This window comes from Pogoniulus pusillus, chromosome 21 (genome assembly GCF_015220805.1).
Source record: "Pogoniulus pusillus isolate bPogPus1 chromosome 21, bPogPus1.pri, whole genome shotgun sequence".
Taxonomy (NCBI): Eukaryota; Metazoa; Chordata; class Aves; order Piciformes; family Lybiidae; genus Pogoniulus; species Pogoniulus pusillus.
The window spans coordinates 11,090,501-11,118,300 of record NC_087284.1 but is presented as its reverse complement, the minus strand read 5'-3'; the positions used below and the strand labels follow the sequence as shown (position 1 = coordinate 11,118,300).

The 27,800-nt window shown below is 44.7% G+C and overlaps 1 long non-coding RNA gene across 4 annotated transcripts in view; it reads right to left on the bottom strand.

The window, feature by feature from the left end:
* LOC135184814 (uncharacterized) overlaps window positions 1-27,800 on the bottom strand; it is a 68,320-nt gene that overhangs the window by 37,116 nt on the left and 3,404 nt on the right. For all 4 annotated transcript variants that reach the window (XR_010306197.1, XR_010306199.1, XR_010306198.1 and 1 more), the window contains exon 2: window positions 11,264-11,379. This is a non-coding gene — a long non-coding RNA (uncharacterized LOC135184814). The remainder of the gene's footprint in view (window positions 1-11,263; window positions 11,380-27,800) is intronic.

Sequence of the window (27,800 nt, the reverse complement as noted above, 5' to 3'; positions counted from 1 at the left end):
AAGGTCTCTTCCAGCCCCTGACATTCTGTGATTCTGTGATTTTTCTCCAGGAAATATGAATACATTTGCAATTATCTCAAGGACAGCAAATAACTATCCCATGCAGCATGGTTACTGCTCTGGCAGCTTGATAGGCAGAATACTTTATGCTTATAATCCAACTTCATTTCTGCCATGTTGGAGAAAGAAGAAGGCATATAAGCAGCTTGGATTTGAGCTGTTTCCTGAGGGCTACACAGCCCTCCTTACATAGAGTTGGTGGCAGTGGCAGGCAGCCCTCAAGCCAGAAATCAGCCCAGCACTGCAGTGCTTGACTGCCTGTAGGGTCCTGCCCTGACCTAAGAATCACTTATCTGGAAAGCAAAGAAGAGAAGGCAAATTTTATTGCCCTTTGCAACAGCTTATCTGGAAAGAAACCACCTTGGAGGTGACAACAAGGTTGTCTTCTAAAGCTTAAGCAAAACTAGCACATCAGAAGATGAATATATGAGACTATTACAGCACTATCTGGCACTCCCCAAGCAATGATCTCACCTGTCTTGTCTCATGAGAGCAAACATAGATTTTCTTCAGCATCAGGGTCAGACACATGGCTTTTACTGAAGAGGCTGGAGGACTGCAATGAATAAAACTGGCAAAACCTCCTCATCCCCTTCAGGACCCTTCACAATGTATAAGGACACAAGGAGGCCACCAAGTGCCTGTCTGAAATCCTCCAGCACTGGGGTCTTCCCCCAAAGCTACTAGTCTCTATCTCACTTCCCTGCAGCCTGTGCTTGAATCTGGCAGAGAAGCTGACAGCTTTAAATGGCAGCTGGTTTTCTCCACTGAGCCGCCCCCAGTGGGGTGTCCCACTGGCTCAGGAGCAGCACCTCAGAAGTACCTCCTGTGTGATGACAGGAGCAGAAGAGCCTCAGGACTGACCCATAGTAAAGCCACAATTAAGCACTTTTTATATTTTCTACCAGAGAGCAACTTCCTTTGGTGAATTCCACTTTCAAGTTTCTGCAACTTGATTTCACTTCCCACCTCCACAGCAGAACTAGCTCTCAGCATGCACTGCCAGAGCTCAGCATCCTGCGAGGTTGTGGGACATGACCTAAGCTGGTGACACTCCCTCATGAGAAAGTGTAGTGCTGCAGCAGGGCGGATGTCTCCATAGCCACAGCAGTGGTTGTTTGCACAGATGTTTCCATGCCTGTCATGTTCCTCCACTGTTTGGTGCTGGAGGAGCACAGCAGGTTGGAGCTGGCCTCTCTGACTTCTCATGTTGCTACACATGTTAAGTTCATTATCATATATGCAGAGCTTTTTCAGGATAACTGAGATGTGAATGCTTGAGCTGTGTCAACAGCACACACAGTTAGACCTCCGAGGAAATTAAGGCTCTGAAATGACTGCGATGGAAAGTCTTTTCTTTGCCTTTTAATTAGCAGTCCAACCAACCATTTAATAGAGAGCAAAATGATCACAGCAAGGAGCAGGCAAGGTATGTAAACTAGATTTCTGCTTGATTGGACATGCTTTTGTAGGGTGCAAGCAGTAACATTCATATGCATTAATAACTTAGTGTCTACGTGAAACACATAAGAAAAACTGGGGGGGAAAAGTCATTGATGGCTTTTCAATGGTGTTTCCAATATGCCTATTTACTTCCTCAAAGATCAGCTTTGATCTCACTGAGTGAGGATTTCTACATTAGTTTGAGAGGCTTAAGAATATGTTTTCTGATGGATATTTCTATTCCTGCTACTGAGGTTGAAGATCTTCATTAAAAGCCATTAAAACTTGAGGAATTAGAATAGATTGAGTTGGAAGGAACCTTTAAAGGTCATCTTATCCGATATTCCTGCAGCAACCAGGGACATCTGCAGGTAGATCAGGTTGCTCAGAGCCCCAAACAGCCTGACCTGGACTGTTTCCAGAGATGGGGCATCTACCAGTTCTGTGGCCATCCTGGGCCAATGTTTCATCACCCTCAGCATAAAAAATTGCTTCCTTATATCTACTCAGAACCTCCCCTCTTTTAGTTTAAAACCATCATCCCTTTCCCTGTCACAGTAGGCCTTGCTAACATAATTGTCCCCATTTTTTAATAGGCCCTCTTTAAGTGCTAAAAGACCACAATAAGGTCTCCCTGGAGCCTTCTCTTCTCCAGGTTTAACAACCTCACTTCTCTCAGCCTTTCCCTGTAACAGAGGTGTTCTAGTCTCCTGGTCATTTTGTGACCTTCTTGGGGCCCACTCCAGTAGGTTCCTGTTTATATTGTGCTGAAGACTCGAGCTGGACACAGCACTGGAGAGCAGTGGGATGGAATCCTCTCCCTCAACTGTGTCTCGATGAGATCTTTACCAGCAGAGTTTCTCAGCTCCACATATTTACAAAAATATAACTAAACCTTTTACAAAAGAAGTCCAATTCTGAAAGACACTAATATCTGCCTATCTTCCTAATAGTCCACGTGCCAGTCTGTACCTGTCACCCTAGAACCTCCTTAGAGAGGTCTTTCAAATCCACATACCCACATACGGAAACCTGCACTCTTACACTTGTTTTTTATTCCCCTTACTTTTAAGCTAATCCAGCAGGAGGTATTCCTGCTGAATATTTTACCCAATGCTGTGGTCTGATCTGCATCAACTCCTCTGCATTGGATTTTGTCATATGGGTTTGTTTTTTTTTAATTCCTTCCAGTTTTGCTCGTCAGGTGAGCTCATCGTTCAAAGAGACAACTTGGGCATTAGCCACCTGTGGCAGGAGAGAGCTGGCAACGTCCCCATCATTTTACCTCTTCAGTATCAGCCTAGTGCTGCTAGGTCCAAGCCTCCCTGGCCATGCCTAGTTGTGCTGGGGAAACCCTAGTTTTCACTTCCTTCTTCTCTAATGCCTCTTTCATGGCAGCTCTGCATGCCCCTGCAGGGAGTTCTCATAGCCAAAGGCAATGGCATCTATGCCTGCACCCTGCCAGCTGTGGAGACACCAAGCAGCTCCACTACATTCTATACAGAGTTCAGACCTTCCCATGCTCAAGTGTAAGCTGCCAAAAATTGCAGATCAGACACCACCTGCTTAAACTTCAGCCATTCCCACAGCCTCCAGCACAGGCTTTTTTCCCTTCAGCTTCCTGCTTATTTCGTCCTGCTCTTCAGCTACAACTCAGCAAGACATGGACAGGCTGGAGAGCTGGGTAGAGGGAACCTTAATGAAGTTCAACAAGGGCAAGTATAGAGTCATACACATGGGGAGAATAACCCCATTCACCAGTACAGGTTAGAGGTTCACCTGCTGGGAAGCAGCTCTGCAGAAAAAGACCTTGGAGTCCTGGTGGAAAACAAGTTCACCGTGGGCCAGCAATGTGCCTTTGGGGCCAAGAAAGCCAGTGGTATCCTGGGGTGCATTAAGAAGAGGGAGGTTCTCCTCTCCCTCTGCTTTGTGCTGGTAAAGCCACATCTGGAGTATTGTGTCCAGTTCTGGGCTCCCCATTTCAAGAGAGACAAGGAACTACTGGAGAGAGCCCAATGGAGAGCCATAAAAATGACGAGGGGACTGGAGCATCCCTCTGATGAGAGGCTGAGAGATCTGGGACTGTTTAGCCTGGAGAGGACCAAGACAGGATCTTCCCAACGCTTGTATGTCTAACAAGAAGGAGTCCAGATCCTTTTTGTGGTGCTCAGCAACAGTTCAAGGGGCAATGGACACAAACTAGAACACTGGAAGTTCCATCTAAATGTGAGGAAGAAACTTTCCTCAGAAGGTGACAAAGTGCTGAAAGAGGCTGCCCAGAGAGGTTGCAGAGTCTCCTCTCGAGACATCCAAACTTGCCTGGGTATGATCCTGTGCAGCCTGCTTTGGGAGAACATGCTTTAGCAGCAAGGTTGGACTAGGTGATCCACCATTCTGTGATTCTGTTCCAGCCCTTGGGATGGGGGGCTCCTTTATACACAGAGGTGAATTATAGGAGGATAAGATTCAGAGACAGTTGGCAGAGAAGTAGCACTCAGGCTAGTCTGGTGACCTGCACATTCCAAAGCAAGCAAGAAAAGAGGAGGATGAAGTACACTGCTTTACACCATGATGTGTATATGGGCAGAGATTTGTAACAGGCCCAATGCATCAGGATTATTTCAGTTCATGAAACAAGAAAGCAAAACTTCTTCTTTCCAAATTAATCTTGAACTCTGTAAAGGGTTGACCCTCCTGGGGATAACCCCAAGTGCAGTGGTTAGCCCAGTCCCACTTCCTGTCTAGGCCCCCTATAAAAACAGAGGAACTTCCTATTTCCTTCTCTCTCTGCCCTCTCTGCCTGCCTGATAGCACCGCTGTTGTCCCTGCTGCTCCTGTTTTTGCCATGTGGACACCCCACCACATGGTGGACAACCCTTTTCTGAACCTACCTCCATCCACTGCCATCAATCTGGTTGTGTGTATATATAGATATATATGTTTGTGTCTTGTTTCCCTTCCCTATACCTTTTTGTACCTCCCCTGCCTTAAATACCTTTTATTTATTGTTACAGTTTCCCTTTTAACTTCCGAATAGAAGCAAGAGTATTCTTCAGGTGTTTTACCCCTTTTTTCTTCTCTACATCTAATTCCTTTCTTTCCAAAAGGGGGAGAGGGGGAAGCATCCTATTAATGTATTGTTCTGTTAGGTATTTGAGTCTCTGGGAAGCTTAAATCAGACCAAAACAAACTCCAGGAAAGGAAGATTATAAACTCTGCAGAGAGCATGCTATTCAAACAGAGCCTTAGTCACAGCCCTGCACTCCTGAATAGCCCCACTGCTGCTATTCATAACACGAGTGTCCTTGGAGCTACAGAAAGTCCAAACACCACCAGGATGAATATTTTCCCACCCGAGAGACCAGAGAACCTGTCTGTGTGATGGTGGTGACTCAACAGTGCCTAGGCCTCTTCTACTGCCTGTTTGCAGAGCAGTGGTGGCAGAGTGACTTTGTGTGTGTGATGCTGTGATTTCACAGTCAGATGTGTCCCAGGCAGGCTGCAGAGCAGTTTTAGGCTAAGCACTAGAAACTAATCCAGATTTTTCAAGGGATTTTCAGTAATCAAGAACGATCATGAGAGAGCTTGTGACTAGAAACACATCCAGAAAGCTCTTTCTGCTGTTTGATGTTCAGTCATCTGCTGTATTTGTGATGGGAGCTTTTAGAGGCCTGCTCCTTTCTCTAAGATAAAGTCTGGCTCACTTTACCCTAATGCCATGTGTCCTTGAATTTTCCCAAACAAAGCAACATCTCGTGGCTCTGCCAAGAGGTTTTGGGCATTTTTATTTTAATTTACCATTCCACTGGCTCTAGTCAAAGGGTTTAAATACAAACTGATGCTTTTTAGTAGCAACACTAACAACTTCAGTGGTGGAAGTAATTAATAAGTTCAGTAAGTTCATGAAGTTCAATAATGACAAGTGTACAGTCCTGCATCTGGGGACAAATAATACCAGGCACCAGTACAGACCAGGGGTTGTCCTGCTGGAAAGCAGCCCCTTGGAGAAAGACCTCGGAGTCCTAGTGGACAGAAAATGATTCATGGGATGGCAATGTGCCTTTGTAGCCAAGAAGGCCAATGGTATCTTGGGGTGCATCAAGAAAAGTGTGTCCTGCATTTTTGGGGAGGTTCTCCTGCCCCTTTGCTCTGCACTGGTGAGACCACACCTGTAATGCTGTATCTAGTTTTGGGATCCCCAATTCAAGAGAGAGAGCCTGAGAGCTATGAAGATGATTAAGGCACTTGAACATCTCTCATTTGAAGAAAGAGAATTAGGGCTGTTTAGTCTTGAGAAGAGAAAGCTGAGAGAGGATCTTATCAATGTCTAGAAATATCAGGGGTGGGTGTTAAGATGAAGGTGATAATCTCTTTTTGGTGGCACCAAGTAACACAATGAGGAACAGGAGGTATAAGCTGGATCACAGAAAGTTCACCTCAACATGAAGAAAAAATTTGCTACTGTGAGGGTGATGGAGCACTGGAACAGGCCACCCATAGAGGTTGTGGAATCTCCTTCTCTGGAAACTTTCTAAACCCACATAGATGTGTTCCTGTGTGTCCTGCCCTAGGTGATCCTATTTTAGCAGGGGGGTTTGACTAGATGATCTTTAGAGGTCCCTTCTAACCCATAATATTCTATCATAAGCAGATAGCCTTCTCTGGTGGATGGGGAGTAAAACCCCTTCTCTGGTTTTCTCTCTGTAATGTATAAAGTTTAGCTACTCTAAGAAAGTCTTCTAATTCTCTTCTTGGATCACAGTTACACCTCTGAATTCTGTTTTCTTCCTACAATGTCTAACGATACCTAAGATATGAGAATGTTTATCTAGCTGAGTTCTGCAACTGTTGCCTCTTGGAAGGTTTTGCCTGTTGAAGAAAGTACAGTTAATGGTGATGTGCAACTATGTGACTGACTTTTTTTCTTTCTGACTTTGTAGTCAGGATTCTGTTTCACGTGTGGAGATTGTTTTAAGTGAGGATTGCATCTAAACAAAAATGAAATTCCTACTCTAAACTTGATGTCGAAAAGTAAAATACTCCTTGAGAGCACTGTGATGGAGCAGAATTTCATCACCACATTTAAGAGTAAATATGTAGAGATATACCTCTCTGTCAGGGAATTTGAGAATCTAATCATCAACTGCAGAAATCATAGCATTCATCTCTTGCCCCCTAGGCCAAAATCCATCAAAGAGAAAAAAGGCAAATGTCACATTTCATTGCCAGCAAACCTCCCAGACACCCAGATGGCTATTCACACCAGGAAGAAGCAAGCAATTGTTTCAGCAACTCCTACAATAGCTCTTCCCAAGCTTATTCAGGCACCTCCCAAGTCTCTACAGGCAACTAACAGACTCCACAGAGGCTGTTCTTCTGTGCTTTATAATAAAGAGGTCTAACAGCAGTGCCTGTGGTGGCAAGTCCTACAGAAAAGGTACCACTTGTTCTCAGGAGCAGCACAGCATAAATAGAGGAAAAGAGAAGCCCAGCTCCATGAGAAAATGTGCCCAGGATGACTCAGTCTAACATCCAAAGAGTGGCCAGATCAGACATGGATAGGGTAGGGGCGAGGTAAAGTGAAATTCTGGTTTCTGTGGCTTTCTTTGTCATGGCTCCTTCATCCTGTGCATTATGTAAGTATTCTCCCACTTTTCTGGTCTTGAGCCGAATCTGGTCTAATGCTTATTACCATAACACTGAGAACAGAAGCCCTCATCCTGGCAGAATGGGGCATCCAAACAGAAAAACCCACTTTGAACTCCCTCTCTGGGGATTTTAATTCCTTAGTGATGCTGGAACTGCAGGATTGCTGGCTATTCTGCCTTAAGTTCAGCATTTCCAGATGAAGCTGTTCTGCTCTGTGCCAATAATTAATATAATTCTAGTTTGGTCACTTCTGTGAAGCTTAAGGCAGAGTAGGACTATAAAAGGGTTTTCATGAAGATAATTGTGATCCACATCATGTCACACCAAGAGAAGAAGTTGCAAATTTCCTGCAAACTAAAAGGAAATGAAGTGGGAAGCCCAAACCCTGTGCAACTCATCTGAGTCCAACCACAAAGTGAAACAGAAACAAACATAATTAAAGGAGGAAAGGACACAACCTCGTTGTATCAGCTGTATCAGTGGAGCTGGTCTAGAAACTTCATAAGCTAGGTTTGCCTGCCTGTGGATAGGTGAAGACTGAGGCAACAAACCCAGGAATTTTCTTCTGGCTCCACTTGACCTCAGCTAGTGTAAAATTCTTAATGGGCTCCGAATATGCACATCAAGTGGCATCTATAAGCTCACTTAATGAAAAATATTACATGTTCAAGATCTGAGCGAATATCTCAGGGGTGCAAACCAAATCAAACAGTATAGGGATAGTGCTGGCAAGGAGAAATGTGGGCTTTGAAAGCTACTCCCTTACATTCCAGTTTAACATGGTCTGGCTCCTTGCAAATCTGTCTCTTGTGGTTGATTTCAAGCTCCTGGAGAGACTCTTTTTGTGGTTGGGACATTCATAAAGTATCTTTCTTGTGGGCATCTCAGCAGTTAATGTCACATGCCATCCTGTTAGCCTGAACTGGTGCACACATCTTGCCTTTTTATTTTACAGGGACTGTAATTTTCACATGACTGATGGAATTTAATCATGTCTTAGACTTTCTCGCTCTCTGAAAAATCTGCTTCAAAAGGACCAAAGGATTCAAATATTGAGAGGTCCAAGCAACAGCCAACATGATTGCATAAGATTTGCTTCCTTAAGAAAACCATGCTAGGAAACAAAATTCAAGTAGCTGTTTTTCTGTTCTCTTAATTCTCCAAATCTAGCAAAGTACTTTGCTAGTAGTACTGGAAAACATTTCATTCAGTCTTTACTGGGAAGGATGCAAGGCCTCTGCCACAATTAGGGGGCTGGAATACGTCTGCTGCAAAAAACAGGCTGAGGGAGCTGGGGGTGTTCAGCCTAGAGAAAAGGAAGTTCCAGGGAGACCGTCCAGTACCTGAAGGGGGCCTGCAAGAAGGATGGAGAGAGACTGTATATAGAGGCCTGCAGTGACAGGACGAGGGGCAATGACTTCAAACTAGAGAAGAGCAGATTTAGATTGGATGATAGTAACAAGTTGCCCAGGGAGGCAGTTGGAGCCCCATCCCTGAAGATATTAAAGGTGAGGTTTGACAGGGCTCTGAGCAACCTGGTCTAGTTGAACATGTCCCTGCTGACTGCAGAGGGGTCGGACTAGATGAGCTCTGGAGGTCCCTTCAAGCCCAGACCATTTTATGACTAATTTATAGGTGCCTGATTTCTGCCTCTATTCTACAGAGGTGCAGAAATCAGCCTTTGCTTCAGCAAAACCTTCCCTTTTTGCTTGCCTTTTTTGTTGTTGTTGTTTTGTTGAGAATTAGTCAGGAAAATTCTGCTATTTTCACAGCCTGCTTGAAAAACAGATACAAATCTGTGCAAAACTGAACAGCCTTTTTTCCAAAATACTCCCTTCTCAAGAAGAAAAAACAACAAATTAAAAAGCAGAGTTTACTAACCTGTCTAGCTTGGATGAGCAAAATCACCTCATTTACAGACTGACATAGTTGTGAAAGAGAGGCAATTGGCATGGCATGCCCTGTATCTTGGACACTGATGTATTTCCAAAGAAGGATAGCGATGCTGGTTAAGGATCTAGAGCACAAACATTCTGAGGAACAACTGAGGGAATTCGGGTTGTTTAACCTAGAAGAAAAGGAGGCTCAGAGAGACCTTCTCTGAAAGGAGGTTGCAGCAAGGTGGGGGTCAGTCTCCTCTCCCAGGTAAGAAGTGACAGGATAAGAGGAAACAGCCTCAAGTTATTCCAGGAGAGGTTTAGGTTGCATATTAGGGAAAAAAAAAATCTTCAAGGGTTGTCAAGCCCTGGAACAGGCTGCCGAGGGAGACAGTGGAGTCACCATCCCCAGAGAGACTTCGCAGTTGGACTTGATGATCTTAAATGTCTCTCCCAGACACAATGATTCTGTAATCGGCATATAACACCCAAAAAAGGTACTTCCTCTGAAGAACTTCAGACAAATATCAGCTCCACAGAAGTACTTGGGAGACAAGAACTATGCAAACTTTTCAGGACACCAGTGCTACAGGGATGGACAGCCTAGCTGACATTTCCCACACCACTTAAAGCCATATCACCACTCAGAACAATTGTTCCAAGTGGGGCAAGATTCTCTCACTCTGTTGGCATGTGAATCCAGCTCAGCCCTAAGCTGGCAGATAACGTCAGCCTCCTTCCACAGGGGCTGGGGGCACAGATATTTAGGAGCAGGAGGAGGAAGGTGGCTTTGATGATGTCTCACACCACGTGTAGCAGCAGCCACAGCAGCTCTCATGTCAGGAAACTGAATTGCATAACTGCAGGGGACTTCACAGAATGACAGAATGGTGGGCATTGAAAGAGACCTGAGGAGCTCAACTAGTCCAAGTCCTCTGCTAAAGCCCAGACACCCAGAGCAGGTTTCACAGGAGCATGTCCAGATGGGTTTTGAAAGTCTCCAGAGAAAATGACTCCACAACCTCTTTGGGCAGCCTGACAACTTCTCCATCACCCTCACAGAATATGAGGCTTTTGTTATGTTTATTTGGAATTGCCCATGTTCCAGTTTGTTGCCCTGTGTCCTGTCGCTGGGCTCCACTGAAAAAGTCTGGGCCCATCCTCTTGTTCTCCACCCTTTGGATATTTATGAGATCCCCTCTCAGTCTTCTCCAAGCTAAACAACTCTAGATCTCTTAGCCTTTTCTCCTAAGTGGAAATGCTCCAGTTCCCTTGTCATTTTTTTAGCCTCTGCTGGACTCTCTCCAGTGGTTCCCTGTCTTTCTTGAACTAGGTGAGCCCAGAACTAGACACTATTCCAGATGTGGCCTCACTAGGGCAGAGTGTGGGTTATCACCCATGTACTGTGGATTACCTGCCTTCAAGTATAGCTTTTGCCTTGACCAAACCTGGACCAACAGCCCATCATTGCCACCAGTACCTCCTAGCTTGCATAAGGCAGTAACACATGGCTTGAAAAGTGCCTCTCTGTCATCCTAGATGTAAATAACAGACACAGTACAAGCTGCATCATGTTCAGCTGAAAGACAATCATAGCTTCTATAGATTTATTGTTGACTGTGTACACACCAACATGGAAATGCATTTTTTAAAGCCCAAATGCCGTACGTGTTTTCCTCAGTCTGTGTTCTTAAAATGATAAAACACATCTGCTCTGAAGAGCTATTACAGCTTATCACAGAAACTTGGATTTAATTCACTGCCAGCAAAAAGCTTTCTTAAAGCCTCCCTTTCTTTTTCAGATGCTGCACCATAAAACATGGCAATTCACACTAAGAATACATTTAAACACTTGCTGGAAAGACAACTTGTCCTGAGAAAAAGGCAACATTCAGGATGGTGGCTAGCAGAAGACACAGCCAAGACTGGAAATAAAAACTTCAATTAGACTCAGAGTCCTTATATATAAAACTATATATATTGAGCCTTGTACAGCCAAAGCAGCATGAAGCCTGCTGAAAACCACAACTGCGTAACTCAGCTCCATTTTGAGTCCTGAAAATAACCAGCCAGATGTTTGAGAAACCCAGACCTGTTGTTCTCACCTCTCTCAACAGTGCCCTCATCTTCCTTTGTAACTTTAGGATTGTAAGCAACAGAGACAGGTAAAACTTGTTAATTCTCTCAGATTTTAAAATAAAATCAGAGCAAGGGTGTAAATTCCAAATACATACCTGCTGGCAGTGGTCAGAAGCTAAGGATAGGTGCACTGCTGGACAATCTCAGGCCTCCTCTGCCTCAGGGTCGAGCAGGTATCACTGTGCCGTGAGTGAATGTTAACAGGAAGAGCCTATGGAAGGAGACTGAGGTCAAAGGGTCTGCATTAATCAGTCATGCTTGCCCCCTACACCAGTTTTACCTGGCTCTGCAAGAGGTCCCTATCCACTGGAGGATGCTGCCACAGCCCACCTGTGCATCGTGATGCTCACCCAAGGTACACCTCATCCTTTCTAGATATCCATACCTTCCTCACATATTCCCCACTCCAGCCCTTAGCTCTTGTTTTCCTTCTGTCTCTGGATAGTGGGGTCAGCACAGAGCAAGTTCTGGGAGAAGGTGATGTAAAAGTATTCCTGACATTCCCAAATGGAATGTGCTTTCCTAAGCAAACTGTGTCTAGGTAGCTGGCTGCAGAGGTGTGCTTCCTGAGTAGCTCAATTTTGCTTCTGCAACAGGAATACTTTTGAGGACCAGCACCTTTCAGCAGTGGCACTGCCAGGTTTGCTTGGCAAGGGCTGCAGCTGCCTGCTACAGCTGGTGCTTGGTCACTTGTCCAGGTCTTCCCCTGAAGTTCTTCCAGCACTCACACCATGACTGTTAATGAAGCCCTTATTGCATAAATACAGATAAGGGGATGCAAGAAGTTGAACTAGGTGACCTTTAAAGGTGCCTTGCAGACCAACCCATTCTATGATCCACATTACACTGCTAACTCACTGGAAACACCATTCTCCTCTCCTACCCATGCTCAGCACCTTGGCAGATATCTATGCTTTTGTACAAGGCTGTCTTGTTATGATCAAGGCATTTCTAAACATCACCAGCCAAGCAGGGATATACACAAACCAGGAAGGTGCAGAAGGTAGATAGATGTTTCAGGCACAATGCCTTAGATTAGTCGAAAGAAGGAAAAGAAAAAAGAACAGGTAGGTGTCTCTTCCTCCCCCAAAGGACCAATTCACTGGCAAATTTAGACATTTTAAATAGACACACAGCAAAGGGGAAGGGGAAGGGGAAGGGGAAGGGGAAGGGGAAGGGGAAGGGGAAGGGGAAGGGGAAGGGGAAGGGGAAGGGGAAGGGGAAGGGGAAGGGGAAGGGGAAGGGGAAGGGAAAATAGAAGGAAAAGAAAAATAAAAGAGAAGAAAGAAACCCCATCAGATTTCATCCTTTCATTTGTTATTGTGGCTAAAATGAAAGACTTTTCCTCAAATCTCCCTCTAGTCATTTTCTGTCTTATTTCTGATATGCTTCCAAATAACAGGCAATCATTTGGGAAATGCAAGAAAAAGGTAAGATGTTGAGAAGCTATTGATCTGCCAGGTGGAAAATTCCACATTTCATTTCCAGGGAAAATGAAACAGCAACTGAGCAGCCTTCTTTTTCAGCTTGGGAAACAACACATCATTCCTTCAGTAAAATACTGGAATCATGATAAAATTGTTTTATAACAAGAACAGTCACAAAGACAAGACATTCTCTGAATTGCTTTTTGAATCCTGCACATCTATTGTATTCCATGCTCATATGTATAGTTCGCTGTGAATACAGTTTTGGGTCTCATTCACAATGCTGATTACAAGCAGAGAAGCTGCTAGCAATGCTGACATTCATCCCTATGGAAAAAGCATCTCTAAAATGACTGTTCATGTGCCACAGAAGATGTCAAATTACAGTACCTCCCTTTCCATTAGTCATTCCACAACATTGTTTTCTGTTACCACGTCTCTCATATTTCTCAGCAAGAAAGAAAAGATGCCACCAAAATCTGCATTACCTTTAAGTGACAGATTAAAAGTGTTTTGTTTGGTTGGTTTTTTTTAGGAAAAGGAGAAAATAGGCCATACACAGGGTTACAGAAGAGTTTGAAATGTTGTGGCTCTAGGTTTCCACCAAAAAAATCTTCTTTGCAGAACTGTGAGAACCAAGAATGCTCTACTTTCAGCGGGATTTCAACTTTTTGTCCATGCTTCAGGTACTTTCTGCAACTAGTTCTCAGCATTATTGCATCACTTTGCTCCAAAATAATGTGCCCACCCCATACTGCCTTCAGCCAAGCTTACTCTGACTTAATCTCCTGGGCCTTCAGCAAACACAGAAGCAGCTGATACCAGGAAGGTATCCACTAATTACCTACTGGAGCCATGGCTCTTGTCAGACATAGCAAAGCTGACATCGCATCTTTTTCTGTCTTAATGAACACTGTGTATTGCAAGGGTCAGAAAAACTCTGGACAGACAGTACTTGAAATTGAAAGAAAGCTTTTTTTTATATATATATATAAAGAAAAAAGGTTAAATTCCTGTTCTTCTTATAGCTGCTCCAGAGTGGGTAAAATTGTAGAGAAAGGATAGTTTTTAAAGGCATAAAGTGGATTTTGGCTTGTTTTCCCCTTTTGTGTTCCAAGCTTTGGATTGGAAAAGGCTGCGCTGAGGGTGGGATTTTTTGTTGTTGTTAGCTTAGTTGTGCTGCTAGACATATATTTAATCTTTTCCCTTGGTATTCCTGTTATGAGAAGTTGTAGCCAGACTTGGGGAGACATTTATCAATACAGAAATCTCACACACAATTACTACAGCATGGTCTAAAACAAAGAGAGTTCACTTTCCATGACCCTGAGGCGTTGAAAAGGCTCTGCTATTCTTCTCCTATTCCTCCCTCTCTTGCCCATACTAAACTATTGGAAATTGGCACCCACCATTTCCTAACAAAGACGAGGATTCCTTGGAGGCTTGCAATGAAAGCACATTAAGTGTGGCTGAGACTGGAAGGGATCTGGGGAGATACCTGGTCAAAGCACCCTTCTCAAGCAGAGTCACCCAGAGCCGGTCGCCCAGGACCATGCCCAGAGACTTCAGAGTATATCTAAAGATGGGGATTATGCACTTAAAATCAATTGTTTTCCTCAGTCAATGCATGAAGTGCCTTATTTTACCCAAATGATCTTTCCAAAAGAAATAAATCCCACAGATGATGGATAGGTCCCAGTGTAAGGGAAGATAAAGCAAGTCTGCAGATATTGCATAGCAGGGATGGACATTAGTTTCTCCCATGACACCAATCAGTCCTTTCACAGCTTACGTGAGAAGTGAACAATCACACTCTCTTTCCTTTCCCCTTTATCTTTTTGCCCCTTCACAACACACTTTGCCTGCAGCACTGAGCCTTCAAAGGGGATTACCAAGACAGAGAGATCCTTCTTCTGAGATGCCCATGAACTGCAAATTCAACTTTCTAATCATCTTCTCCTTTCATGAAGGGTAGTAGTGGTGACAAACATGGAAATTCTACATAGGTCAGATGGGTGGTTTTGTGGACAACAGAGCAACTAAACAAGTTTCAGTTCAGCCTGCTGCTCCCCTGGGGAAATACAACTCCTGTGTGTGAACTAGGAAGTAGATAAATATCAGGTTACCCGACCAGACCTCTCATCAGTCTTCAATATTTGGGAATTGCTTCAGCCATTGGTGCATTTCTGGATTTTTGGTAATGTATACTTAGTGCAGTTCTGCATATTTCAATTATCTCCATTTTGGTTCTGTTGGTCTGGGTTTAGCTTCAAATGGAAGCTTACTAACTTTTGGACTTTGCTGACTTGTGGTGGCCACAATTCTTTATATCGCAGACTGGATAGTCAAGTTGATTTCATTTTATTCACAGTTAACTTTCACAAATGGATTCCATCACAAAGGCTGAAGCAGAGAGGGGACAAAGCTCTGTATGAAAACCAGCTGTTGACATCAGCATTTTCTTGAAAAAAAGGAGAGACATTTTCTGCATTTCTTTGCCTATCACCGCCTAATGAGTGGCAAATCACACACACATTCCTGGGGATGCAGACGCTGGTGTCAGAAGGCTCTCATTGTTCTGGATGTCACAGAGTCAGTGGCAATGGGAGGACTCAGGGTTCCCCTCCAAAAAGATTCCTGGTGGTTTTAGGGTTTGTCCTTAGTAGAAATCTAGGGTGAACTTTAATTTGACAAAACTACTTCCAATTAACATTTCAGCGAAGGCATTGTGTATGTTATCAGTACTACCACGTACGTTTGATTGCTGTGTCAGGTTGTTTCCAGACTTTCTCCACAAACACTAATTGTGCCAAAATGAGAAATTCTTAATGAACTGTGCAGTCTATTGTGTAAAGCAATCCAAGTCCAAAACGCAGCATTACTCTTGTCCTTAATGCTGTAAAATGCTGTAAAAAGTCTGAATACACAAGTTTCGAATCAGCTCATACCCTACAGGGGCTGAGAAACATTGGTATCCCATACAACGTATCTCTCCTACATGATGCCACCCAGCCAAGAGGCACAAGCGAACAAGGTGACAGCCATGAGTGCACGGGGAACAGGAAGAGGACAGCAGTAAGGGACAAGCATATAATTTGCTTGCTTCTAGCAGGAACAAACAGTGTCTACAATTGTGCATACATCAGAAGTGTTAAGATGTGTCACTCCAAGGACAGACTAGGTTGACCCAGGGAAGGGCAGCGACACTAAACCACAGCTTGTCCCATTCGTGCAACACAGTGAGAGAACCTCAACCACAAACAGAAGAATTCACCTCCTAACCCAACGTGCCCAATGCCCTGGTTGCAGCACCATACTGTTTGCATCTTTTTCCTGAGGACTTGCATAAAATCATGGAATTGAAAAAGAGCTTTAAGATCATCCAGTCCAGCTGTTAACTATGCACTGCCAGGTGACTGTCAAACGATGGCCATCAGTGCCAAGTCTTTTCAGCCCCAACAGGAATGGTGACTACCACTAGCTTGGGTAGTCTGTTCCTGGGCTTGACAACCCTTTAAGGGAATAATTTTTTCCCAGTATCCGACCCGAATGTCCCTTGGAGCAATCTTAGGCTGTTGGATTTTGTCCTACCCCTTGTTACTTGGGAGAAGAGATTGATCCTCCACCTCATTTCAACTTGCTTTCAGGTAGCTTTAGAGAGGGAGAAGGTCTTTCCTCAGCCTTTCAGCCTCCTCATCTCCAGGCCAAACAGCTCCTTTCCTTATAAGACTCATGCTCTAGACCCATCACCACCTTTGTTGCTCCCTTTTGGACATACTCAGGTACTTCAATGTCCTTCTCGTAGTGAGTAGCCCAAAAGTGAACACAGTATGTGAGGTGAGGCCTCACAGGTGCTGAGCACAGGAGTAGCCCTGCTGGTCACACTATTCCTGATACAGGCCACGATTCTGCTGGGCTCGTTGGTCAGCTGTGCACACTGCTGGCTCACAGAGTCAGTCAGCGTTGGAAGGGACTGCAAGGATCTAGTTCCAACCCCCCTGCCATGGGCAGGGACACCCTCTATCCCAGATCCCACACCTCCAGGGATGGGGCCTCAACCACCTCCCTGGGCAACCCATTCCGGAGTCTCACCACTCTGATGGTGAAGAACTTCCTCCTCACGTCCAGTCTGACTCTCCCCACCTGCAGCTTTGCTCCCTTCCCTCCAGTCCTGTCACTAGCTGAGAGCCTAAGAAGTCCCTCCCCAGGTCTTTTGCAGGTGTCAACGCGCCAGCAGTCACTCACCGAGGAGGCCAGCTCTCGTGATAAGGTAAACCCAGCATGGGAAAAGGATTTGAGGCCAAAAGGGTCGGCGGAACACTTTTGAGGGGCTTTTCTAAGCCGGGCAAAGCGGCTGGTCTGTGCTTGGAGCCGCCTGTTTCTGCAGGGGCTGATCTGTGCGGGGGGCCGCAGCTGAAGGCAGCTGAAGGCAGCTGAAGCGCGGGCGGGCTGCAGAGGCGCCGCCATGGCGGCAGAGCTGAAGCAGGCGACAACGCGCCCACGGTCCCTCGCCGAGGAGACCAGCCCGGGTGGCAGGTAAACCTGCCGTAGGGAAGGCATTTGAGGCCAAAACGACTGGCAAAAGGCTTTTCGAAACCGGGCAAAGTAGATGGCCTGTACTTGGAGCCGTCAGTTTCTGGATGGGCTGCTGAGGCAGTGCGGAGCCGGCACCACGGCGGCGCTTAAAGGTAGGAGTCAGCCACACGGGCACTCGCCGAGGAGACCATACCCTCCGCGTCTGGAAAGAAGCCCTTAGGGAGCAAACAAGGGGGGGCAGTGATCGCAGTTTGTGAAGAGGGATGGGCGGGCAGGCCGCTGAGAGCTTTGCCAGTGCAAGAAGTAAGTTTAGTTGGTGGTAATTGGTCCAGTCTTGCATCAGGAATAGTGTGGCCCTGTTGAGGCCTCACCTTGATCGCTGTGTTTAGTTTTGGCTCTACAGTATAAGAGAGGCCTTGAGGTGTTGGAGTAGGTCCAGAAGGGCACTGCAGCTGCTGAAGGGTCCTGAGAATAAGTCTCCTACAGAGCAGCTGAGGAAGCTGGGGGTGTTCAGTCTGAAATGGAGGGGAGACCTTGCTCTCTACAACTAAATGGAGGTTGTAGAGATGTGGGCGTTGGTCTCTTCTCACAACTGAAAGGACAAGAGTAAAGGACATCAAATCCACCAGGGAGGTTTAGCTTAGGAAAAGCCTCTGTACCAAAGCAGTTATCAAACACTGGAACAAGTTGCCCAGGGAAGTGACTGAATCGCCATCACTTGATGTATTTAAAAGCCATCTAGCTAGTGCTGAAGGATATGGTGTAGTAGTAGTCTTGGCAGGCTTAGGTACTGGTTGTACTTGATCTTGAAGGTCTTTTCCAACCATAGTGATTCTGTGACATGCAAAACCTGATAGTTAGCCTTGCTGAACCTTGTGCCGTTGGACTCAGCCAGTTGATTCAGTCTGTCCAGATGATAGTGTTTTCTTATTCAACCTCACTCTACCATTCACTACTTAACTGATTTGGTTTCACATGATGATCAATTTCTGCATTTTACTGATGCTCACCTACGGACTCACTGATTTCTTTAATCAAGCCACTGCTTCTGATTCAGAAAGCCCTTTTTGAATTCATAGTTCTGCTTGATTAACCATCAGTATTATATAGTTAAGGCAGTTTTTCAATTCCTGTGGGTTCAAGATGTCAGTGATATTTCTACAGCTTGGTGAAATTGGCAGAACTAGTAGTCAGCAGCAGCATGACATAGAGATGCAAGACACAAGCTGACCAAATAAGCTATAGTTATGTGAGTTTTGCAACACATCAGCCAGTACTAGCTTCTGGTGCCTTTGCAATGGGAGATGGCTCCCCTGTAAACATTACCCAGTAAAAATTCAGTCATACATTGACAAGTATTGCTGAAAAATTAAAGCTCATGGGCCTTGGAATCAAAGTCAGAAAAGAACAAACTATCCATACAAAATTACATCCTGTATTCCTTCACACTTTCTCTGTTTGCAGATTGTCCACCAGCATCTCCCTACTTCTAGGCATGTGTTGTCTGACATAATTCATCAAATAAGTTAATTTACATGACAAAAATTATGCAGATAATTTGTGAGCAGACTCCACAAGCATTTAATATTAAAAATTCAAGCTGTGGTGATTAGTCTTGATTGAACAGACAAATCAGTCAGTGTCTTACTGTATTTGAATGATTAACTCTTTTTTGTTTTTTAAAGACCTCTTATGTTTATGATGAACTCATAATCTGCCTTTTTTTTTGAGATTACTGTGGTATTTGCCCCCTTTTTATAATTCCACAGCATCACCAGCAGTAAACTCATAAAGTAAAGAGAAAAAGTGGATATATTGGATGTATTCCAGGAGATTCTTGTAGAAATTTGGAGTGTACTCTTAAAAAAAATAAATCTGCAACAACTTGCTCTGCCCCCTGATTTTTCAGACAAATAATGAATTGATGATGATGAACAGTGGATTGTTTGCTTGCACCAAGTTAAAAGTGTATTAGAACTTTTTCTTCCTCCTTCTATCTTTCCTGCCCAGGATCAGATCAGTGGATGTGCAAGACCATAGTCTGGGTGTCTTGCACATCCATTTGACTATTTTCAGAATAACACCTTAGGAGTTTCCTTTCTCTCTGAACCTGAAAAGTTCTTTTGAAGTCCAGTGTCACTTCAGCACCAGTAATAAGATCAAAATGAAGGTTTTCTTACTTCCCCTCCTCAGTTCACACCTGGCAGGATATCAGAGGTTATCTGATATTCTGAATATCTGTCATATTTCCTCTGGTGGCAGATGTTGTCATCATCTTTGGACACTGCTGTTATTTGCCACACTTATAAGCCCAGAGCCAGAGAAGAATGCTCTGGAGTAAGAAAAAAAAAATCAACTACTAGCATACAAACATTGGTATAAATATCCTATTGCTATGGAGTTACAGAAAAACACACAAACCACATACATGTGAGACAGCTGAAGTAGTGAGTATCCAGTAAGAGAAAACCACAATGGGAAGAGCATGAGTTTTCAGAGAGTTATTTTGCCTTCCATCAGTGTCATGCCAAGACATTGAGTTTCACTGATGATTTGATTTGGATATAACATCAAGAAGTGTTGCTGATAACAAAAAGGAATGTGATAGTAGTATATAAAATTTCAGTGTGTTAAAATTAAGTTCAATAACTTAATTTTAAAGCCACACTTGCTTCAGTTGTCATTCAGTTAGGTACAGCCACTCAGTAGGTATAATCCCTACCTATACCCTCATGAAAAATAGTAAGATGGAAGTTCTCCAGTTTCTTTGAAGCATGATGGGAGGGAGGGTTTAGGGCATATTTTAATCATTATTATTTTGGTCAAGAATAGCACAATTTGGGGGATTTTCTTTTGAATTGGCATGAAATTAAACCTGAAAAAAAATGGAATTGATAGTGAATGAGCATTTCTAACCTGCATCCAGCTCCTGGTACACCAGAAAGATGAGAGTTCAAAAGCTGCACATGTTCCAGGTGTTTTCTTCCCTGGCAGGGAAAGTCTAAGGATCTTCTGGGGTTTGCAGATTCTGCCCAACAGGGAAGAAGATGCTTGATCTCCTACTTTTAGCAATGGAGCAACCTCAGGGCAGAGACTTTCACAATAGAAACCTCAAGGGAGTGGAAAGGGTAGCAGGGAAGTTGGTATGTGGGAGAGAAAAGGGAAAATAAAGCTGCTGCTTCTGGGGATGAGGCAAAGGTGTTCTACCAAGGTTTCTGAAATCGAATTCCCCAGCAGCTATTAGTTGCCATTTCTGACTGAAAAAAAAGAGCAAAGGCTTAGGGAAATTCAGCACATGGGTAAATGGCACTGAGAAATACCCAACTGTCCCATCTCCCATTGCTGCTTCAAATGAGGAAACTAACTGAAGCTAAGTTCTGCTCTTCAAACCAGCTGTGTCACAGACACTGTTTATGCATTTTGTGTGTGTCTTTTGGTGTGCCCAGGAAGACAGGGCCTCCAACTGACTCTGCACCGCTGATCACAAGTCTCTGTCATTCTGCCAGTGCTCAGTCTGCCTTGTTGTCTACAAACCTAATCCACACCTTTAAGCTTACCTACAAGAATGTTGTGTCAGACATGGTTGTGATGCACTCAAGGATGATGCCCAGCAGCATTGCTGCATCTTAAAGGAGTGCTTGTAAATGTGAAATATCAACTTGGAAATCCCAGCCAGCCAGACTCTCTGCTTGAGGGCAGGGTCATTCATACACCCAGTGACCAGGTTGCAAAGCTCAAAGTTTGTGCTAGCCTGTATCAGAAAAGAAACACAACCCAAGACAAAACTGACAGAGCAGAGGGAGTGATCCACATGAGCAAGTGCTCACCAAAATGCAGCTGGCTGGAGTTATTTTCAGAGCTGCTTCGCCATGGTTCCTTTAAATTTTACTGGCTTTTGTCAGTTTGTAGCACAGAGCTAATGTTGTTTAAACAGAGAACATTATTTTTGGCCCCTGAATCACAGGAGTCACTCAGCAGCCTTTTCATGGAAAGCATTGAGAGGCCTCTGTTTTCTCTGTGCCCGATTACTGAGAAAAAAAACACTAAAAACCTAAAAAAAACCAGAAAACCTCCAAACCACCACAACAGGAAAAACAAACAAACACAAAAAAAAACCCCAAACATTTAATCACCAGGTATGGTGATTGGCTTCAAAGATTTGCAAATTAGGAATAAGCTATCAAGTAGCTTCCTAGGGGCTGTAAGCCATACAAATCCCATTGCTGTTAATGAGGGCTTACTCCCTAAATAGTCTATTTTTTATGCATGCACATAAATGCACACACACAGTGTGTAGCACCTTTCAGCCAAAGGCTGAGAGAACATTTGGACAGTTTACCCCTGCAGAAGAGCCATGTGGGATTTTCTTGGTGTAGCACTGAGCTAAACGTAACTAGCAGGCAAGCAGGGAGGTCTCTTTGGGATCACTTGCTGAGACTGTCCTCTGGGAGCCAATATCCTGGGATCAGCAGCAGTAATTGCTCAGCTGTGGTTTGAAGCGAGATGCTGGCAGAGGAGCTGTGGGAGTGTTATGAGGGAGGACGAGGCACCCAGGGACTCTTAAGCATTATAGGAGGAGAAAAAAAAAAAAGGCAAGACAGTTTGTTTTTCAGCTTTATTCCCCAAGACCTCTGGAAATATGCAGGCCTTGTGCCTGACTGCCGTCAGTGGTGATGGGGATCTTCCGCAGCCTTGAGCAGAATGCCTATAGGAATGTGATTCCCCAGCCAGACTGGACTGTGGCCAGCCGTCCTCCTGCCCTGGAGCATCATCAACACCCTGAGTCACAAGCCACCAGGGCTTGGCACCTCAGCCAGCAGACCACAGCCTGCGCAACACTTGGGAAAAGCAAACCTAAACCAAGCCACACGCTTCTCTGTCCTGGAGTTCACTCCCCTGAGGATGGAATTATGAAATGAATTGTAGTTGTCACACAAGAACACCAGCTTCTTCATGACAGAAAGGATTGGGCAAGGGTAAAGCAAGTCCTGAGGAGGGCACAGCTCTGGGGAACAGTCTTCCCCTCAAACTACCCTAGTTGTAACTGGCTTCCCTCAGCTAGTGCACATTCAAAACCACTGTTTTAGAACAGCAGGAAGATCCAAATCATGACATATGTGTGAAAATGAAAGGAATGCAAATGTTTGGGCTTTTTCACTTGGATCTGGAGATTCTCTTCTGCTCTTAAAAAAAAAATAAATGAGAAGAGGCAAAAAAGCACACAACTTGCATTTCCCAGGATGAAATAAAACAATGCATTTGCTGTTTGACACTGGGGATTTCCAGCCTCTTCCTTCCTCCTGCAGGACCAGCTTCTCGGCGCTGCTGGTCTCCCCAGCACAGCTGGAGCCTGCAGCAGGGCCTGGGCAAAGGGCAGGGCATGAGTGGGCCGTCTCCAAAATAGACTCAGCTGTGGCCACTTTTCCTCCTCGTTGCCCTTTCTGTGACAAGTCAGGAACCTTAACCAACCCCGTCTAGCCTGATTTTTCTTAAGCAAGGCAAGCTGAACTGCAGTTTGTCTGAAAGGGATAAAGAGAAGACAGTGGGGAGGGCTGTAACAGAGCCCAAAGAGGCTGGGAGGAACAAGAACCAGGATTAAAACAGCAACAATCATTTCCAGAACAAAAGTGGTAACTCCTGAGATATGGTGGCTTGGAGAGACTCCAGGAAGTTGCAAATTCTCAAGACTTCATATTTATTTAAAAAAGCAAAAAAAGGAAAACAAGGAGAAGCCCTTTCTGTGTTAAAGACCTCTTTCCTAACGTGGCAGCGGCAGTCATTGCCTTTGCTGGCTGGGCAGCCACGTGGAACAGGCAGTTAACTCCATACCCCAGCAGAGCTCCTCTCCTCGTGCATTTCAATCTGACACCATCATTGAATCAGAGAATTCTTTTGGTAAGAAGAGGCCTTGAGGATCGTCAAGTCCAACCATTAACCCAGCACTGCTAGATCCGAGCACAGAGCTCATGGCAGCAAGCACAGCCTAGCCATGAATTCTGTGGAGTCACTGGGGTGCCACAAAAACTGGTCTTGTGGAAGAAGCAAAATTTGGACTATAAAGGCATGCAGCTTAGCTGTTCTGGGGGTGGACTGGGGAGTTTGTTTTCTTGTGTTGCTTTTAATTTCATTAACTGATTACTCCCCACAGTATTTTCCATGATCTATAGCAATGCCTTGAAATTTTTATTGTTGGGAAACAAGGTCCTATCTCATGAAGGTTCAAGTCATCTTTGGTGCAGGTCAGATATGCTCAGTATTTTACACATTAATTTCACTCTGCTCAGAAGATCAGTTCTGCAACAGGCTTCCAGCAAAGCAGTCCTTCCATCTTCAGAACCTAAATCTGCCAGCTGTCCTGGGCAGGAGCCTTCTAGTCCTTTGTGGGATTTCTCCCAGCTGACTTTTGGTGTGCTTACTGAAACCATGTCCTGCATGACTCAGCCCTTGCTACTTCCACAAGTCATAGAATGATAGAATGGTTTGGGTTGGAAGGAAGCTTTAAATGATATATTCAACTAGATCAGACTGCTTAGAGCCCCATAGAGCCCCATTCAACATGACCTTGAATGTTTTCAGGGATGAGGCATCTACCACCTCCTGGGCAGCCTGTGCTAGTATTTGATCACCATCACATTCTGTCTGTTTTGCCTGTGCACACACACCACTATGCTGCATTTCCTGGAGGAGACTCAGGTGTGTGGCAGGAGGGAAATTCAACAGCAAACCTCATCTGCATAGCTAGGAGAGTAAGGCTGTGAGGTTCTACCACACCTCCTCTACCTCCCACACAGTACAGATGCAGGCCAGGTGCTTTATTACTGCACTGATGAAGAAGCTTGAAGGAATGCAGCTTTGGACAGTCTGGAAGTCATTATCCCATGGTGCTGTCTGTATAGTAGCTACTCTGCCCTGAACAAGGCTTTCTTAAGATGTATGCAGCCTACATTTATGCTTTAACAAGTGAAATATTATTATATTAATACCTGGTAGAAGAGAAGCTCAGTATGTGCCACCATTGTGTGCACTTGCAGCCCAGAAAGCAAACCATATCCTGGGTTGCATGGCGAAGTGTGGCCAACAGGTCAAGAGAGATGATTCTCCCCCACTACACCGCTGTCCTGAGACACCACCTGGAGTACTGTGTCCAATTCTGGAGCCCTATTACAGGAAAGATATGGATGTGCTGGAGTATGTCCAGAGAAGGGACACAAGGATGATCAGAGGGCTGGAGCAGCTCTCCTATGTGTAGAGGCTGAGAGAATTGGGGTTGGAGTTTGGAGAAAAGAAGGCTCAGAGGAGATGCTGTTGTGGCCTTTCAGTATCTGAAGGGGGGCTACAGAGAAGCTGGTGTGGGACATTTTAGGGTGTTGAGTACTGATAGGACTATAGGGAATGGATCCAAGCTAGAGGAGGGTAGATGTTAGGTACCCTCTTCTTCATGAGGGTAGTGAGACACTGGAACAGGTTGTCCAGAGAGGTGTTGGAAACCCTATCCCTGGATGCCCTGGGTCAGGCAACCCAATCTAGTGGAGGGTGCCCCTGCCTATAGCAGGTGATTTGGAACTAGATCATCCTTACAGTTCTCTTCCAGCCCTCATAATTCCACGATGCTGTGCTTCTGTGAAATACAGCTTTACTGGAAAGTAGCAGCCAGGATATATGAATTGCTCTGTGGGAGAAATAAGTGTTTGCTGAACTAGAACTGCTGCAAAAGGCAAAAGTGCTCTAGCTTGAGGTTGTTACTAAAGTACCTGCAAAGAACCACAGAAGCTCAACCACATTCAACGCCAATGTTCATGGAGCTATACAGTCAGCAATATTCATGTGTGATACTCAGAATGAAGCTCAGTTTAAAAAGTGCTGCAGTTGTGTGCCACATCCTAACTACAACTGAGAGGACTGAACCAGACATTCTGAGCAGACAGGAGCTTGACATCATCACTGGAATTCTCAGCAAAGCCTTTCTCCTAGCAAATCATAAGCATGCTTCATCTCCAGCACCAGGCTGGCTAGCAGATTACAAAACTTACAACTTTTTTTATAGTAAGAATATACTTTTTTCTCTTGCATACAAAACAAAACTTTTTGCTTTAGGTACTTCAAAATAATGCTATTTTTTCAGCTTGGAAATCTATATGCCTGTAGAGAGGGGAAAGAGAAAAGTGTAAGAAATCAAAAGTGAAAATGGGAACAATCTTCATTTTAATGTGGCAGTCTGTATCTCCCCTGTTTTAGTTTAAAACCATCACCCCTTGTCCCATCACAACAGACCCTGCTAAAAAGACCACCCCCATCTTTCTTACAAGCCCCTTGAAACACTGAGTGGTTGCTATAAGTTCTCCTAGGATCCTGTTCTTCTCCAAGTTGAACAACCCCAACTATATCAGCCTGTCCAGCCTTTTGGTAATTTTTTGGCCATCCTCTGAATCTGCTACAGATACAGCAACTCCTGTGCTAAGGACTCCAGAGCTGGATGCAATAATCCAGATGGGGGTTTCACCAGAGCAGAGGGGCAGAATCCCCACCTTGACCTGCTGACCACTATGCTTTTGCAACGATTGGTTTTCTGGGCTGAGTGCACATTGCTGGCTCATGTCCAGCTTTTCCTACAACAGTACTCCCAAGTCCTCCGTAGCAGTGCTGTTCTCAATCCATAATTTCCCAGCCTGTATTGATAATGAGGGTTGCCCCACCCCAGGCGCAGGACCTTGCACTTGCTGGTGTTGAACCTGATGAGATTCACACAGGCCCGCTTGTGGCATCTGCGTTCACTCCTATTGCATGATCCCATCAGCAGGCTTCAGGAAAGAAACATGTGCTCTGCTTACATATGGCTGTGCCAGTGAGAGCTCCTACCAGTGGAATAACACCAACCTGAAACCAAGGGCACAGGCAGGATCTGGGCTCTTAGTATCAGCATGGGATCACCTACTTTTCCCTCTGTGCTTTCTGTGTACATGCTGGGCTGGCCTCCAGGGATTAATTTACCACCCACTGTGTAGTTTTGCAGAGGAGGAAGGGATCAAAGACTAGTTCAACAACATGAAGCTTTTGCTAATGACGCAGAGGCTGATATTTCCTCTTGGCAGCCCAGGGTGCAGAGAGAAGTGGCACTCGCACCTCATTAGGTGGCACCATCATCCTCTCCACGCCAGAGTGGCACTGCTGGAAGTCAGTACTACCCAGAGCCTCTGCTGCAAGAAAAGCTTCAGGCTTCGCATATCAGTGTAACTCTAGCTTTGCTTGCATGAGGCTGGTGTTGCTGGTAGCAAGGACAAGCCTCATCCCAGTCCAGGGGCTTTTAGATTGTTTTTCCACTCTCACTTCATTTTCTACGCCCACTCCCTCCATTTATTTTCCTGCCTTGATCACCAGCAGCACAGAATCGCAAGTTGAACTCCTCCTTGCTGCCACCTGCAGCAGCACATCTCAGCATCATTGTGTGTCAGCATGGGCAATACCATCATTGTGGAACAAAATTTGGGAAGAAACAGGACTCTTCTGACTCCTGTCTTTTCATCATCTTCTATATGATGTACTGGAACTAGCATTTCTGCACAGCTTGTCTAGAAGCTCAGGTTTGTTTTTTCAACAAAAGGACAATGATACTTTCTGTTTTCAAAGTATCTTGACATTAAAGTAGAAAGCAGCACTGCAGATCTTACTGAGCATTATAATTAAACACCAGAAATCTTCTGCTGAAAACAAGCAGGCAGCTCTGTCCTGCATGCTGCACATGAACCCCAGCTCTCTGCCAAACACAAGCAGTCGTTTAGCTGTGTGAGTAGTAAACAGCAGAATTAGCTGATAACCAGCAGCTTGAATTTGGCAGGCACAAGTTTTTTTTCCACCTCCACTTTTAGGAAGCAAAAAAAACTCCAGGCCTTTGAGATGGGAAGATAACAATAAACACCACCTCTCCTACCAGCTGATCCCCAAAACATAAAGGTGTGCAAACCACCTATGTTTTCACTATGCTGTTAAAGCACAAGAGCAAGGAAGTTCAGATCTCTCAAACAGGTTTAGTGTTAATGGGACATAACTTAGTTTTGGAGGGCAGTGAGAAGGAAGGGGTCAGCACAAGAGTTTGTAGCAGAGGGCCTTGTTCCAAACTCAAATTCCTCATGGATACATCTGATTATCTGACCAATAGCCAAATAAGCATTGCAAAAGCTGGAGGCATTTCTCTTTGGCACTGGAAATAGCTGTGAGAAAGGGAACCATGCCAGTACATGTCATGTAATGGAACTGACAGTGGCAGAAGGAGAGTATGGTGATTTATTTTTTTTTAAGGATGGGAAAAAAATACTGAGGATTTTGTGAATTTGCTTTGTGTTTCCTATCTCACAAACCCTGAGCTTCACTTTCATTCAAAGGATAACTTTGTTATAGGAGACCGTCTGTCTTGTTAACAGCATGGCAAAATGCACTGTGAGTAGTCACCACTAAATCAATCCAGTCCATAAAGAGTCTCTGGATGCAGATGATGCTGCAGGAAGCACGGTTTCCCACAGCATCTCAAAGGCAGAATGAGCTGAAGTCTGTGTCCTGAGAACAGTCTGCAAAGATAGAGAGCAGGGCTGAGTAGACAGAAAGGTCTCTTAATGCCACCTTCAGGGTGAAGGAGCAGAGCTCTGTTAGTGTCATGTCAATAGCCTTTAGTCCTGCT